At 43.4% G+C, this 15,596-nt stretch overlaps 1 protein-coding gene across 1 annotated transcript in view; it reads right to left on the bottom strand.

Moving 5' to 3' along the window:
- SLFNL1 (schlafen like 1) overlaps window positions 1-15,360 on the bottom strand; it is a 1,086,638-nt gene extending 1,071,278 nt beyond the window's left edge. The window contains exon 1 of the mRNA XM_069623052.1: window positions 15,193-15,360. The gene's annotated coding sequence lies outside the window, so the exon portion shown is untranslated. The remainder of the gene's footprint in view (window positions 1-15,192) is intronic.
- Window positions 15,361-15,596: the final 236 nt, after the last annotated feature.

Genomic DNA, 15,596 nt, shown 5'->3' with positions numbered 1-15,596 from the left:
GGACCCTTTACTCATTAGAATAAATATTGTTTTAGCATCCGCCTGTCTCCTGAAGCTTCATTATCACAAACTCTTTCACATGTTATAGCAGCCATGCACAACCTTGGTGAGCATATGAAGGAAGGAGGAGGGCTGCAGCCCAACACTTGGTTTGATGACATGCTCTCGTGGGTACCTTCCTGGCTCAGGATGACTGTCAAACTACCAATACCCACCATCATTTTTTCTGCTTTTAATTGTTTGCGTGTGCCAATTAGGCCTTAGGTGCTGCGCAGATGCAGTACCTAACAGTGCAATGATGATGGTGACAATGGGCAGTGCAAAAGGAGTGGTGTAGATGACGCACAAGGCACAAGTACAAACAGGAGATGACACAGAGCCAAAATATAGGCTGACTGCCATATACAACAATAGGTACATTGTAGACAGGTTATACCACACAACAATAAAAGAGCCCCGTGAACTAGCTTGGTACGGTGAGGTGTGGGTCGACCTGGAAGATGATGGTTGTATTTACATGGCTTGCATCCCAGATGAGTATGCTAGGGCTGGGGAAAGTCTACGGGGAGTGTGCAGAGCATGGATACCATGAAAGGGAACACCTGCATCCCTGCAGTGGCAGAGGAGGCAGAGCGCAAAAGACTTGGTGAAATACAATATTCGTTACTTAAGTAACGAAAGGGGGAATGTATGGGAGGAAAGATCTTTTAGGCCCCCTCCCCTCCATTCCGACCCACTTGCACACAATGCTCATCCTGCGACTGCCCATGCGCCTGTGGCCAGAGGTGCCAGACAGCCACGGAACAACACATACGGATGCAACGCTCAATTAGAGCGTCGATTACTGACTCCATTTTGTACCAACCAGACTATATTTTGTACATGCTAAAGCAGGCCTCATAGCAAAACCAGCCTACAGGCAGCTCTCCCTAGAAACCGCGTACAGTAAGCCAGTTATTTCCCCCACCCCCTCCCTTCTGTGTCCCTGCAGCAGCCCTGTTCTCACGGGAGACTGGACACAAACAGCTACAAGTTAAATACTGTATATTTTGCCTTCCTCCATCTACCAATGACCCACGAATGACCAGGCAAGAGTTTGGGCCTGGGAAAAAACAATTTATCTCCACAAACATGTCTCTTCACTTGCAGACTCTACATTTAAGATATATACTGTGGATAACCCCCCAACATTACACCTCTTTTGATGTAACAGATACACACCCCACGACTGTGTGCCTCCCTAGTTCACCCACAATGCTAATCCCCTCTGTAAAAGCTATAAACCCCCTCAATTGGTTGTATATGAGCGGGTTGATGTAATATGCCTAAATCAATTGCAATGAACATGGAAATATGATTCAGATGGTGGGGCCATATAATGTTGATTGCACATCATCCGTTACCAAAGATCCTCACAAATGTATGACATGTTAAGTGACTCGTTTTGTTATGGTGTAAGATGTATGTCTGCAAGCTCATTGGTTTTTCAATATTATGTATATTCGCAAAATGTGTTCAAATGGTATCACACTCTCATGCGTACAATATAAACGGCAAGGCCAATGTAAATAGAGCGATTCAACAGCACGATGACCACAGTAAATGTAACAGCACAGCTCACAATGTAATCAGAACCTGCTTATTATTTGTTGTAAATGGCAATAACGTGGTTTTATTATATTCTAATGGTTCACATATAATTCCACTAAATAGGATTCGGCCAAATTCAACAAGCCGCAGGACCTTCTCTCCCCTTCCAGGCAGCACTGCGCACAGCAGCGCGCACTCAGCCCCCCACCATTCTCCCTGTCATGATGATGTGAGGGCCAGTGGCCCTCCTCTTGCTGATGCCTTAATGCAACAAATGTAACCTCTCACCCTACCACTGAGCCCACATTGAGTATTCACCCCCAGCCCCCTGACAGCCTATGTCTCCATAAAACCTGCCCACACCCACAGACTCAGTTTAAAGAAATATAGGCTACAAGCCCCCTCACCCCAAAGTCCTTTGATTTAACAGTTACGTGCCCCTCATCTGTCAGCCACCCCAGCTCATCCCAGATTACTAATCCCATGTGTGACAATATTTTTCTTCATACTAACAAACAATAAACCATTCTCTCATGAATCTAAGGGAACGTTTGATGAATGTGTCAATGAAATATTGTGAATAGATTAGGCACCTGGACCCATGCAGTCTCACTTTTATCGTCCAGATCAAAAGTCTAGTAATATAATCCGTATATGTCAAAACGTGTAAATAATGTCCAAGGTATATGTGTCCACAATGGCAAATGTCAGACAGACTATAACTTCATGGCTTGGACATCGCCTGACCCTGCACCTCATCCAGATGAGCCCAGCTGACCCACGTGCTCCACGAAGTAACCAGTTCTATGCCAGCCAATCCACGAGCACCACCCCTAAAGCATGCATACAGTGCAGTCCCCTTTGACCAATGACCACAATTCAATGTATCCCTATAGCACGCGCCATAGATGACGTGATTTTGTAATATGATGTGCATTTTCAGATGTCTGGGCAGAGTGCTCTTGGAGTTTGCAGAGTCCTCTGCTTGCCATATTTTGATTTTAGATAAACTTTCTTTTATTCTCACCCGCACTTGGTCCTGGTCTCATTCCCTCCTGGGGTGTGTCCATAATTGACACTCATTGGGGAGTTATCACTGCATTTTTGGGAGACGCTCACTTTCAACGGCAATGTGGGAATCTCACTCCAGCAATAGATAGACAAATGATGAGATGAGAATGAATTTGGAGCATCGCAGTTCCCCTTTTTAGAAAAAGGAGGAGCCAGACCACAGTATATACCATGGCCCCAAATGGACAAGGAAAACTTAAAATGTAAACTCCAAAATCTAACTTCCGGCGCTGGAAAATGAATACATGAGTTAGAAAAAATGACAGGAGGAAATACATTAGCTATAAGAGATATTCTAATCGCCATACTTGGTGAAAGAGCTGATGCTGATGACGTATGGACGCGAGCAGGTTACCCTGGTGTTACTACAGTCAGCACCACGCATGATGGAGCACCATTTAATAACTGTAGAGCAGCAATTTGGAAATCGTTTTGAGTGCTATATCCGGACATGTCTGATATGGGAGCTATAATGACAAGAAAGATGAAAGAAGGAGAGGATCCGTTGCTTTATATTCAAAGTTTTCAAGACGCATGGCCACTTGAAACACGCGAGGCTTGGGGGAAGACTATGTGTTTTACCATATATTATGCCAGGGGCTGCCAGAGGAAGTACAGGAGCAGCTCAAGAAATTAGTGGGGATAGAAGCAAAGTCATAGTCAGAAATTCAGTTGACCAACATACACTATTGCAGACTCCTACAGGATAAGAACCACAAAAAAGATGATGCACGAAAAGGTGAAGACGCAAAGTTAGTGCAGAAAAAGTTATCTAAATATGCTATTGAAGGGGCAATGTTAACTAACGTGGGCGGATCAAACCCACAGCAACCCGTACCTATGCCGCAAATAAATAACCAAAGACAGTTTGATCAGACAAATAATGGATATGCTCCAAGAGGAAGGGGATATCAAGGGAGAGGTTGGCAATGTAATCAAGGATATTGGCAGAATAATCGAAGATGTTTTCAGAACCACCAACAAGGGTTTCAGAATTTTCAAAATGGTAATCAAAACATGCAAAATGGGCAGATGGGAAGACAACCGCTTGTGTGTTGGACATGTGGAATGACGGGGCATTTAGCTTGTATGTGTAGAAGCCAAGGGATGGTACAAAATGCTCAGTTTATAAGACAGGGAATGCCAAATCCACCTGCATATTCGCAGCAGAGCGGAAAAGGAGTTGCGCAAGATCAAACAGTGCAAAAGCAACCGCTGAGAGTGCAGCAAGGCTTGGAACCACAGCAAATGACAGGTAATCAACCGCAATGACAGTCGCAGCAATCTCCTATGCAACTTCAGCAAAACACACACACTGAGCAGCCTATGACGCTTAGAAAAGGAGGTGCCACTGTTGAGGGGGGAAATCCATTCACGAGTAATGGAGTGAGGCTGTACCCGCAATAGGACAGCTCACTGGGGGACCTGATGTGTTTAGTCCTATCTATTACGCTGAATCCTCATGAGGAGCCGAGGATGGACGTAATTATAGGCGGCAAAGCTTACTTCTTCCTAGTGGACGCAGGTGAAACACGCTTGTGTATACATGAGGGCAAATCTTTAATGTCTGGCGATGCGATGAATACTCAGGGCGTTACAGGAGCTCCGAGTCGTGTTCCTTTACCGAAGATTTACAAGTCTCCATAGGAGAGTGTGATATGAAGGTGCCACTGCTTTATTCAAGGCAAACGCCTGTCAATATATTAGGACGAGATTTAGTGACAAAAATGAATATGATCATTTCATTTACCGATTATGGCATAGTATGCTCAACACAGGGATGCATTATTTAAACGTGTGCAAAATGATCAGGGCATACACAGGACAAAATGCGCCTAGAGCAATACCATTGGAACCCGAAGTGTTCCATTATGGGATACAAATTCTGTTAACATGGCTTCCAGGTCTAGTAGGCAGAACCATGAGAGTACTAGATGAGTTTCTATTTAGACCACAGATACCCATGGATGAAGAAGAGGGGCGAATTTTCACCATAGACATAGAAGCAGCTATAGTCCAAGGAAATATGGCTTTGCTTGATGCAACTGATGACAGAGGTAGATGATGGTGCATAGTAATTGCCATCAAGGAAGGCCACAGAGTGACTGACGTCACCGATGAAGATTTGTTTGGAGATGACAAATCTGACAATTTCGTGATATTTGAAATGTGCATTACTTATTGGGTCAAAGCTATTCAGAGAGAGGTTCCACAGAGAATGCTAGCAAAGAAGCGTCCTGAATATTTTGATGAAGATATGGCAAAAGTGCCAATCTCATTGTGGACAACAAGCCCCTATGACGTAGGTTTACTGAAAGGAGTTGGGGAAGTGAAGATTAAATTGAAACCAGGAGCAATTTTAACTTGAGCACAACAATATCACATGTCTCGAGAAGCAGATGAAGGAATTTTCAAGATCAGTTCCGCCATGATGGACCAAGGTATCTTAGTGAAGTCAGAGTCACCATGTAATATGTCAGTTTATCCTATCCGCTAGTCCCTAACCCGCCCACAATCCTATGTAATATACCTGTTGATGCACGATATTTGACAGTGATTGAGTTAAAAAATGTGTATTTCTCCATCCCTTTACATTAAAACTCACAAGATTTGACATTGTTCACCTTTAGACAAGTACGATTAAAAAGCAGAAGGCTTCCCCAGGGGTACTGTGAGTCCCCATCGATGTTTAACATAGTCCTTCAAATGGACTTGAGCAATATTGTTTTAGAAAGCGTTGTGCTGCAATTAGTAGATGCCATTTTCGTTTGCAGCACCAGAGAGGAAGAGTGCAGACACGATTCTGTTCAGATCATGATTATACTTGCTGACAAAGGATATAAGGTTGACAAGGAATAGTTACAATATTGTCAACAAGAAGTGTTGTACATAGGCCAATTGATTTCACATGAGGGAAAGAAAAATACTCCTGAAAGAGCTGAGGCCATTTTAAAAACAGCCAAGCCTCACACGATAAAACAAATGCAGAGTTTTCTAGGATTATGCAATTATGTTCGAGCATGGGTCTTTGACTACAGCTGATACACTAGGCTGCTTTTGCAGGCATTAAAGAAAGCACAGGCTACGAAAGAAAAAATGGTGTGGACTGAGGCAATGGAAGAAGGGTTTGATGAACTAAAGAAAGCCAGTTGCACCGCTCCAGTTTTAGGGATTCCCAATTATGCAGAGGAATTCTTTTTATTCTCACACAAAGATGGTACTTTTATGACAGCAGTACTTACACAGAGAACGGTGTCTAGTCAAATGGTCGACAGACAAATGGTCGACAGACAAATGGTCGACTCAATTTGGTCGACAGGTCAAATGGTCGAATTTTTTTTTATATATATATATATATATATATGTATATATATATATATATATATTAGGTTTTCGTTTAGGGAAAAAAAGGGTTTTTAGTAAAAAAAAGGGGGGTTGGGGGAGGACCCCCCCAAAAAAAAAAATGTAAAAAAAAAAAAAAAAAGAATTCGACCATTTGACGTGTCGACCTTTTGGTGTCAACCATTTGTCCTGTCGACCATTTAGATTCGACCAAATGACCTAGAACCCAGAGAACTACATTGGGGTAAAAAACCCTTGCATTTACAGTAGAATTTTGGACCGAGTAACAAGAGGTCACTTTCCATGCAAAGAAAGTTTAGCAGCCACCACGTTCGCCATAGAGAAGGCTACAAACATATTGATGGGATGTTCCATGATGTTATTTGTTGAAAATGCATTATTTGCAATTATAGAAAAACCAAAAAGCATGTTAACTATACAAAGGGCTTCTGCCTATGATGTAATCATATTGACTCCAGCGATTAAAATAGTCTGATGTAAAATAGTGAATTCAGCTATGTTTATAGCTGAGCCAATCGCAGAAGGGGAACCTATACAGGATTGGGCAAACTATGAAGAGTTCTATGAGGAGCTTCCTAGAGTAAAGGAGAATGCACTCGCAGGAGGAGAGATTGTCTTCATTGACGGTTCTTCCAGAATCAATCAAAATGACGGGCAAAGATATACAGGCGCCGCAGTAGTGAAACATTTGGCAAATGGAGAGTTTCGAGTGCTCGTAAGTACTGGATTGCCATCACATTTTTCATGGCAAGCTGCAGAATTATTAGCGTTGATACTCGCAGTCGAGAATCACGCAGACCAGGAAGTAAGAGTGTATAGCGACTCCGCCTATGTGACGTCGACGGAGCACGCAGGATTAGCGCGCTGGAAGGGGAGGGGATACATTCGAGCGGACAGCACGCCAGTGCAGCACGCATCCTTATTAGATAGGCTTATTATGGCACTACAACTTCCGGTGGGCATAGAAGTCGTCAAATGCGCAGCTCACACGAAAGGGACAGATTTTATCTTGCGCGGAAATCAAGCAGCAGATGCTGAAGCCAAGCATGTAGCAAATACAGATATAGAAATGATGAATGTTCAAACCATTGATGTAAATGAAAGAATGACTGTGATATTAAATGAGGACGAGGGATATAACCATATGCCTAAAACACAGATAGTAGAACTCCAAGGGGAAGCACCGCAAGAAGAAAAGAACTTATGGAAGCGAAGAGGGTGTTCTTTAAACCCCTCTGAAGCATTGTGGCGACAAGACAGCACTGGTAAACCAGTGATGCCTATAGCCTTAATAAAGATAGCGCTAGAACAATTACACTATCCAGCGCATACAACTATGGAGAATCTTGCTGTAACTATTGCTGAGGACTGGTTTGTACCAAACCTAATGGAACATGTTGCATTTTTTATGGTAAATTGTATTATTTGCTAGCATTTCACGGCTGGGCATACACTACGCATATTGAGGGCGGTGATCCCAAGACCAAATGGTCCTTTTCAACACTTGCATATCGAATATGTCGACATGATACACATTTGTAAGTAATGCATACAGATACCTTTTCGTTGTAGTATGTCCTCTCTATATGGATAGAGGCAGGTCCATGTACGCACCCAGTCTCTACCTGTGCAGCCAAACTCTTGGTGCAGACAGTATTTCCTAGATGGGGGGTGTGTGAAATAAAGAGATTGGATAATGGAGCGCATTTTGTTAGCGCAGTTTTCGAGCACATCACTTCACTGCTTGGAATAAAACATACGTTTTCTTCGGCTTATCATCCGCAAGGAAATGATGTCTGTGAAAAGCTCAACAAAATGTTAAAGGAAAGAATAGCTAAGTTGAAGCTTACTTTGAAAACCACTAGCATTGTATGCATTGAGGAACCAACCAGGTTCTAACCACCAACTTACACCGCACGAGATTGTGACTGGCAGAAGGATGAGAACTCTGTTAATGCCTCCATCCCGAGTTAGAAGTGATGCTCAGCCAACATCAGAAGTGTTGGGACTTGAATAGCAAAACTACTGTTTAACATCTAGTTTTTCTGCAATTTCAGGACAGTTGCAGAGATAAAGGTGTACAGCAGTACAGAACACAGAAGGAGATGCTTCAACAATACAAATTGCCAAATTTGTATGCGCAGGAATTTACCCAGTAGACAAAATCCTGATTCGTAACCATACAAGGAAAAAATGGACGAGCCCCGCTTTCTTGGTCCTTTCATTGTCGAGGACGTCACGCCATCGGCTGTCAACGTGCAGGGTAGGCGAGCTTGGATCTTCTGGGTGACAAAGATCTACACTGGAGAGACACCTCTGCTTACACCCCACCACGAAGAAGCTACAATCAACGGGGAAGAACCACAGCACGCCAGATGAGATACATGACGAGGAAGGACGACGCATAACCTGTCAAGTGGGAAGAACTCGTTAGTGGACTATGGCTCAATTTGGACATTCCCTTTTTAGCTACAAATAAAGGGCTAAAAGGACACATTTGAACACTCTGTGCATCATATTTGCAGGGTGAAGAGAAGATGTGCATTCTTGAAAATCAGAGTGGGTTATTAACTTTGGACTAAGGCACACTTAAAGCCTTGATAAAATGAAGGATATGCCAAACTTTGATCGTGGACACAGCAGTTGAAAAAGAATACAGTATCCAGATTTGTTCCAAACAGAGCTCTTGTTCGGAGTTACCCATGGTGTTACCCAGTGATGACCATTCTAGGCTCTTACTTCCTTACTTTGAGTTGGTATGGCGCACTTATCCACGACTGGTGGGAAGAACTAGTCACATACCAGATTTTCTTGGCAATACTGACAACGAAAACATTGTTAGACGACTGCTTGTAATCGTTACTGAAGAATTTTTGAAATTGCTTGAGTTCAGTGAAGAAAACACAAATGCCCCTATCACCCGACGCAGCACAGAGACTGGTCAGTGTGGTGTTCTTTCATCTAATTGAAGATTACCTGCATCTCGTTGGAAGGCACACAAGGGACCCAAGAAATACAAATAACTGGAACGTGATCCTGGAAGGCGTAATAATCCAGATGGCAATTTATTCTGAAAGAAACCACAGAGAGTGTAGAAACTTTTCGTTCGAGGGACAGATCGAGGAAGTGATATCACTTAAAACTTTGTTCATGCTGACAGGTAAGCTACAATGTCATCTGGTCTGAAGCAGATTCGAGGTATGGATTGGGAACTAGTCAATGAAGCAGAGTTCATCGCAGGTCACAGACATGTGACATATACTACACCAATCAGAAGGCAAGAAGAAGAGCAACGACTCTGCAGTACCCCTAAGAATGCCTATACCTAAGAGAATATTGGAAGTAAAGTATCCATTAAGGAAACCATACCTACATACAAGACACTATAATGGCCATTTGAATGCGATTCCTGATGAAACAAAGAAACTGAATGACCAGTATGAATGGTGACATCATACAAAACCAAATCGATTCCATAGATAGAAGATAATCAGACCTGAGAGGCAGACGATTTATGAAGCATGAAGAAGTACTAAGGATAAGTGACATTTTGGGATCAAGATGAGGAAACCTCTGCCACAAAATTGATGAAGAAACTTAGTTAGTTTAAATGTGTACAGATGCAATGAAACTCAAGCAGCAAAGCAATCATGAAGCTAGCTGATATAAACAAAGCCACCTTCTTCATAGAACAGGACCCACCAGAAGGTATGTTTACATGTATGTTTATTCTCCAGTTATATAATAGACATCCCTCCAGCCCAGCACATTAGGTCCAACTGACATCAGTAGAATCCAGCATTACAAACCTCTACAAACACTTCACATTATATGTCAGTGACATCACTACTCATACCAACACATAGCCATAATCAGGCCTCAGCCCAGATTATGACACATCTCCCTCCTTGCCACTGAAACAACCCTAAAACCCATAATCAATACCCAGCACAAACACAATATTGCAAGAAAGGTCATGACCCACCACCTACCTTACACCAGCCAACACAGCATAAACTAGAACACAACACTTTGATTGCAACACTGCTCACCAACCATAAAGGTGGAAGAACACCCAATCGTCCCAAAGAATACATAGCTCACACCAGCTCAGAATAACTCCCACTGAGACAAACTGCTACGCCACAAACATCTAGCCAAAATCTTAAATGGAAAACACAAGAAAAATAAACCCAAACCACAGGCCCTCCCCAAAGCCTGAACAATCCCACATCTATAAAACCAGCTGAAGAAGAACAACAATGGATGGAAGGAACCAAACAACATATCCTTCCCCGGTGGAGACCCCGTACACCACAACCAAAACTAACCCATGCGACTTCTAAGCCCTTGTAATATTTGGATACCAGGTCTGTGTCAAACTCCAAAAACTCCAAACCAAAAACCTACGAACTTAGAACCAAAACTCCAATCCTACCGCCAAACATCAACATCAACACACTATCCCCATAACTTACCTTGACAGCACATCATTGCCCTTTAACAATATAGACATCACCTCACCGCCCCTTAACAGCACCCTAGACAGCACCTCACTGCCCACTCAACCACAACATAGACAGAACCTCACTGCCCCTTAACCACAACATAGACAGCACCTCACTGCCCCTTAACCGCATCCTAGACAGCATCTCACTGCCCAGTTAACCACAACATAGACAGCACCTCACTGTCCCTTAACCGCACCCTAGACAGTACCTCACTGCCCACTTAACCACAACATAGACAGCACCTCACTGCCCCTTAACCGCACCCTAGACAACATAAACAGCACCTCACTGCCCCTTAAGCACACCATAGACAGCACCTAACTGCGTATAAATTAACTAAGAACACTTAATTAAATCTAACAACAATACCCCAGTGTCAACCGACAAACATCACAGAACTGAAAACCTTAAATAGGCATCACTACCCCCCATCCCCTCCAGAGCCCACCCGGCCACCCCAGCGATTAACAGGGGAAACCTCCCCTACAAACAAACACAAACACCACATAACAACACATAAAACCCCACAATAACCAATAACATTATAAAGTCCATGGCGCCAAAGTCCCTGCGCCAACCCCACACTCACATGTCCACGGAATGCAAAAAATAAAAATGACATGGCGCTAAAGTCCCCTGCGCCAACCCCGCACCCACATGTCCAAATGATGCACAAAAACAAATAATGAATAATGACATGGTACCAAAATCCCTATGCCAGCCAAAAGATGCACAAAAAAAAATGACATGGTGCCAAAATACCTGCGCCAGCCCCGCCCCCCTAGGATATGTAGCCGGTCCTGCAATGAAGAAAACACTTTCACAAAATGTGACCTTTAACCCACAAGTACACAAGAGAAAACCCGGGGGAATACCCTAGACATTAGGCCACAACACAGAGACAACAGCCTTAAACAAAATTCAATGATACAGGCCCAAAACCGCTAACATTAACCGAGGGCCCAACCCACCGAGCAAATCCTAACCCCGGAGGCCACAACACTAAACAACAACAGCATTAATACAGGCCTCACCGAACACCTACCATATACCATACTTAGTTCCGTGATAGGGCCTCCATCAGGATACATATGCCCCACTGATCCGGATCCAGCGCTCGCCACCTTGCCAACCTTCTTGCCAGAGCACCACCTCCTTGCAGCTTCCACCTTATTCCAGCACATACATAGTAGATGGCCATAAATCCAGTCATGACCCCTGCGCTCTCCAATTGTGCTGAAAAATCAGTGTTTCCAGGACTGCCCGTTCTTGCAACCATAACTTGTGCCCCGATCCTACAATTCAACTGCCTCTCCGGAACACGACAGCTTCCGCCTCCGGCGCCGGCGCTGCACTCAAACAGAACGTCACGTTCCAAGAGAACTTTGCATTCCAGCTCATCACGCTGGAACGCCAGCCACCCATCCATTGATCATTGATGTCATCATTCCCCACGCCGGCACCGAACTATGAACATGGCCTGCCAGCCGACCTCCAACTGCCTCAGATGTGACCCCTGCAGAGAGCAGTTGTGCAACCCGGCACGCAGCCAAGTCATTACTGGCCATAAAGGTCCCACAGGCAGCAGGCCCCTTTTTAAAACGCTGATACTGCACTGCATTTCTCAACTCTCCGCTCCGTGTCCCACCAGAGCAGCTGATGCGGTCAGCTGGAAACGCCAGGCCACCGATGTCTAAACCACCACTCACAGCCCTGATAGGACAAACTCCAGGCTTGGCAATGGGCCACCTCAGCCCTCCCAGATAGACCTCGTCTACCTGGCGCAACAAACCCTTAACAGGCAGGTGGACCCTTAACAGCATTGTTCGCTGTTCCTCGTCCTCTCCTGGCACAATTCTTGCGGGCCACCTGAACCCTTCAAGGCACCCGTCCTGGACCATGAAACCTGGACCCCTGCTGCCACTGCACCGCCCGGCCTGCAGTATACCTCTGCTGGATGGACGTCTCCCTGGAAGGCAGCACCTCTCACACCTGCTGCCCCTTCCCAGCAGCAAAGAAAACATTGTTGCCAATGATATAAACTAAGCCACCATCTTCATAGAACAGGAACCACCAGAAGGTATGTTTACATGTAAGTTTATTCTCCAGTTATATAATAGAGAAAGCACTGGGACATCCATCCAGCCCAGCACATTAGGTCCAACTGACATCTGTAGAATCCAGCACTACAAACCTCCACCAACACTCCAACACTCCACATTCTATGTCAGTGACATCACGACTCATCATAACAACACATAGCCAGAATCAGGCCCCAGCACAGATTATGACACTAGCCAAATGCATAAAAAGTGAATAGATTGCGCCAAGCGCCAACATACACATATATACCTCATAGATACATATGGATTGAATAAAGAATGAAGGTTCCACTACGTATGTAGCAGTCTTGAACAAGGAAGGGCTTGTATTTAGTGTCGCATTTACAAAAGCAAATGAATTAAACAGTATATATTTCAGCTAAGGAGTTGGATGAGCCAAAGAGCCAAGTTCTTATGGCTGACATTAAATACAATTAACGTGAAAGAACAGAAGCTCTTGTTCAAGAAGGTCAAGTATAAACAAAGACATCAGAGTACTATTGGAAAATACAGTTAAATACACAAAAAAGGTTCAATTCATAGTGTCCAGTCACTTGATAGAAGAAAGTTGGATGCATGAGGAGATCACACCTGCGCACAGGAGCCAGACAGTACCATACTCCTTAAAAAAATCCCAGAGAACAGTACAAACTCATAGCCAACTTCAGACACTAATTGACACTGAACCGTTGAGGTGATGATGGAGTGTACCTTTAATTGTTGGGAAGCTGGTATTAAAACAAGCTCACCCACACCTGGTTGCTCAGTCTGCATGCTACTCATGCAGGTGTAAAGTTATTGACGGGGGTTAGTAGCCAGCCAATTGTAGAGGACCGCGTAGTTGGGGGTCCTATAGCTGTGTAGCCAATGGGACGTCGTACATTTAGTGACGTTCAAAGTGGCCATTTTGAAGGGGGGAACTTAGTTGCCCCAGCTGTTGTTGATTAACCAATTATTTCTCTCCGTTACTCTATGCAGATTTTCCACTTATACTTAGAAGTTCACTTAGAGCCAATCCCGCTTCCCGATTTTAGAAACTTTCCACGTAGGATGTTTTTTCTTAAATGAGATGAGTATCGAGCAATTGCTGATGTTCGTTGAACTCTCTGTTTTACTTATTTATATTAAAACAGACAAACCTTTTGCCAAGCTATTTGTGTCGTCTGAATTATTGATGTTGGATTAAAATCTGCATCCCCATCCATCTCAAGGGTATTGCTACTCATCTTAAAGGGCTGGGAGTCCCCAGTTCAATTCCGACATTGCAAGATAATACAACACTATCCATTTAAAAATAACAACAGAGTAGGGACAGTTAGGGAGTCCAGGTAGAAATTGCACCTTGCCTTTATGTCTTTATATATAGTACAATACACAATTAGAAAGTAGGGATCACCATTAAGTATCTGCCCACGGGCTGGGTTAGGTAGGAGTTGCTAAACAAGATGAGAGAGAGATGGGTGACCATAGGCCGCACCATATTTTCAATGATAACCCTTGAAGCTTCTCTGTACTTGGTTTAGTTCTCGTACCATATGTGAGAATAGGTAACTATAGAATTAGTTAATGTAAGTAACAAATCAAGAAAATCCCAGAAAAAAGAACACAACACAGCACAGCTGTCAGGTGAAATTGAATATTTACAAACAAAGTCTCTCCAAGCTCTTAGGAGAGATCACAAGGTAAATCCTTGCATGACTGTGCACAAGAGGGAGTGAGGGTGCACATTGGAATTAAGGATTGTTCAAGGTTTCCTCCTCACCAAACATGCTGCTACGCTGAAATGCTGGATTAATCAAGCACAAAGTGCCCCCTTGTTGGTGTTGCCCTGTGCCTTACTGAGGTGCTATAGAATCACCCATCATCGAGAGTGTATATGTATTTTTCTTCGGGTGCATCCAAATTTTTTCAGCCTGTAAGTATCTGATATCAGAACAAATGCAAATTTTGTTTCATAGAGCAGGCACAACCTGCAAAAAAGTATGGGGTTCAGACTTCAGCAAGTACAAAATATTTTCAATAGATTTAGGCTCATCTTGTCTACATTTTTACTTGAAATACAATATAAATCAATACGTATGTAGAGAAGGGTAAGCCCACGAGACAGGAAGAACAGTGATCAGACGCTCAACCTCATTGTGAAGCAATGAAAATGAGCATTATTAGGCCTAGATTAAATTTAACAAGAAAAAAAATACATGCCACCAAATAACAGGTCATTAAACATGGAATTTTAGGTCATGTTTAGGGACAATGAAGAGCAATTATAGATACTGAGAAGACGTATATCCAATCAATGACACTCATGTGATTTCACACATGTCTTAAGATGTCTGCTGCCAGTTGTACATGCATAGGGTCTGGGTTCATGAGTTTAAAGCTATGAAAGCTCCCTGAATGAGGTCCTTGATTGTGAAATTGGACTGTAATAAGTGAGCATTCAATTCTATATCAATTATTTCCCTCTTACAAGTGGACACAGAGAAAACAAAGCACACTGATCCCATGAATCCCACATCCAAATAATCACCCAAGCCAACTAAGTTCAAACTCACCAGACTTCTTGGTGTTTTTTCCTTTTGTACATTGCCATGCCAAGGTCCTGGGCGCTATTTTCTGTACTTCCCCTGGCACACCTAAGAAAACATTTATATCCTAAATGTTGACTCTGCTTTGGACAGGTGCTGACCTAACTTCTCCCTTGACTTTCTAGCAGAAAGAATGGAACTTTACCGCAATACTGTCATATTGTGATGTAAGCTGCGTGTCATCAATCTATCTTCATCCACACAATTCATGATTCCGCACCAGCTTTGAGTGCCTGTAAGCTTAAGTGGGAGACTGATCCTTCCAGCTTCTTCCTATTTTAGCTAGTCAGCTGAGTTGCGGTCTTAGGTTCATGCATCAGTCAACAAGGATCTATGAAAACGCTGATACACGTTTCAACCAACTATGCCTC

The sequence above is a fragment of the Ambystoma mexicanum genome, chromosome 11, assembly GCF_040938575.1.
Source record: "Ambystoma mexicanum isolate Mex_15411 chromosome 11, UKY_AmexF1_1, whole genome shotgun sequence".
Classification (NCBI taxonomy): Eukaryota; Metazoa; Chordata; class Amphibia; order Caudata; family Ambystomatidae; genus Ambystoma; species Ambystoma mexicanum.
The sequence above is the reverse complement of the archived record's forward strand: the minus strand, read 5'-3'. Positions and strand labels throughout refer to the sequence as shown.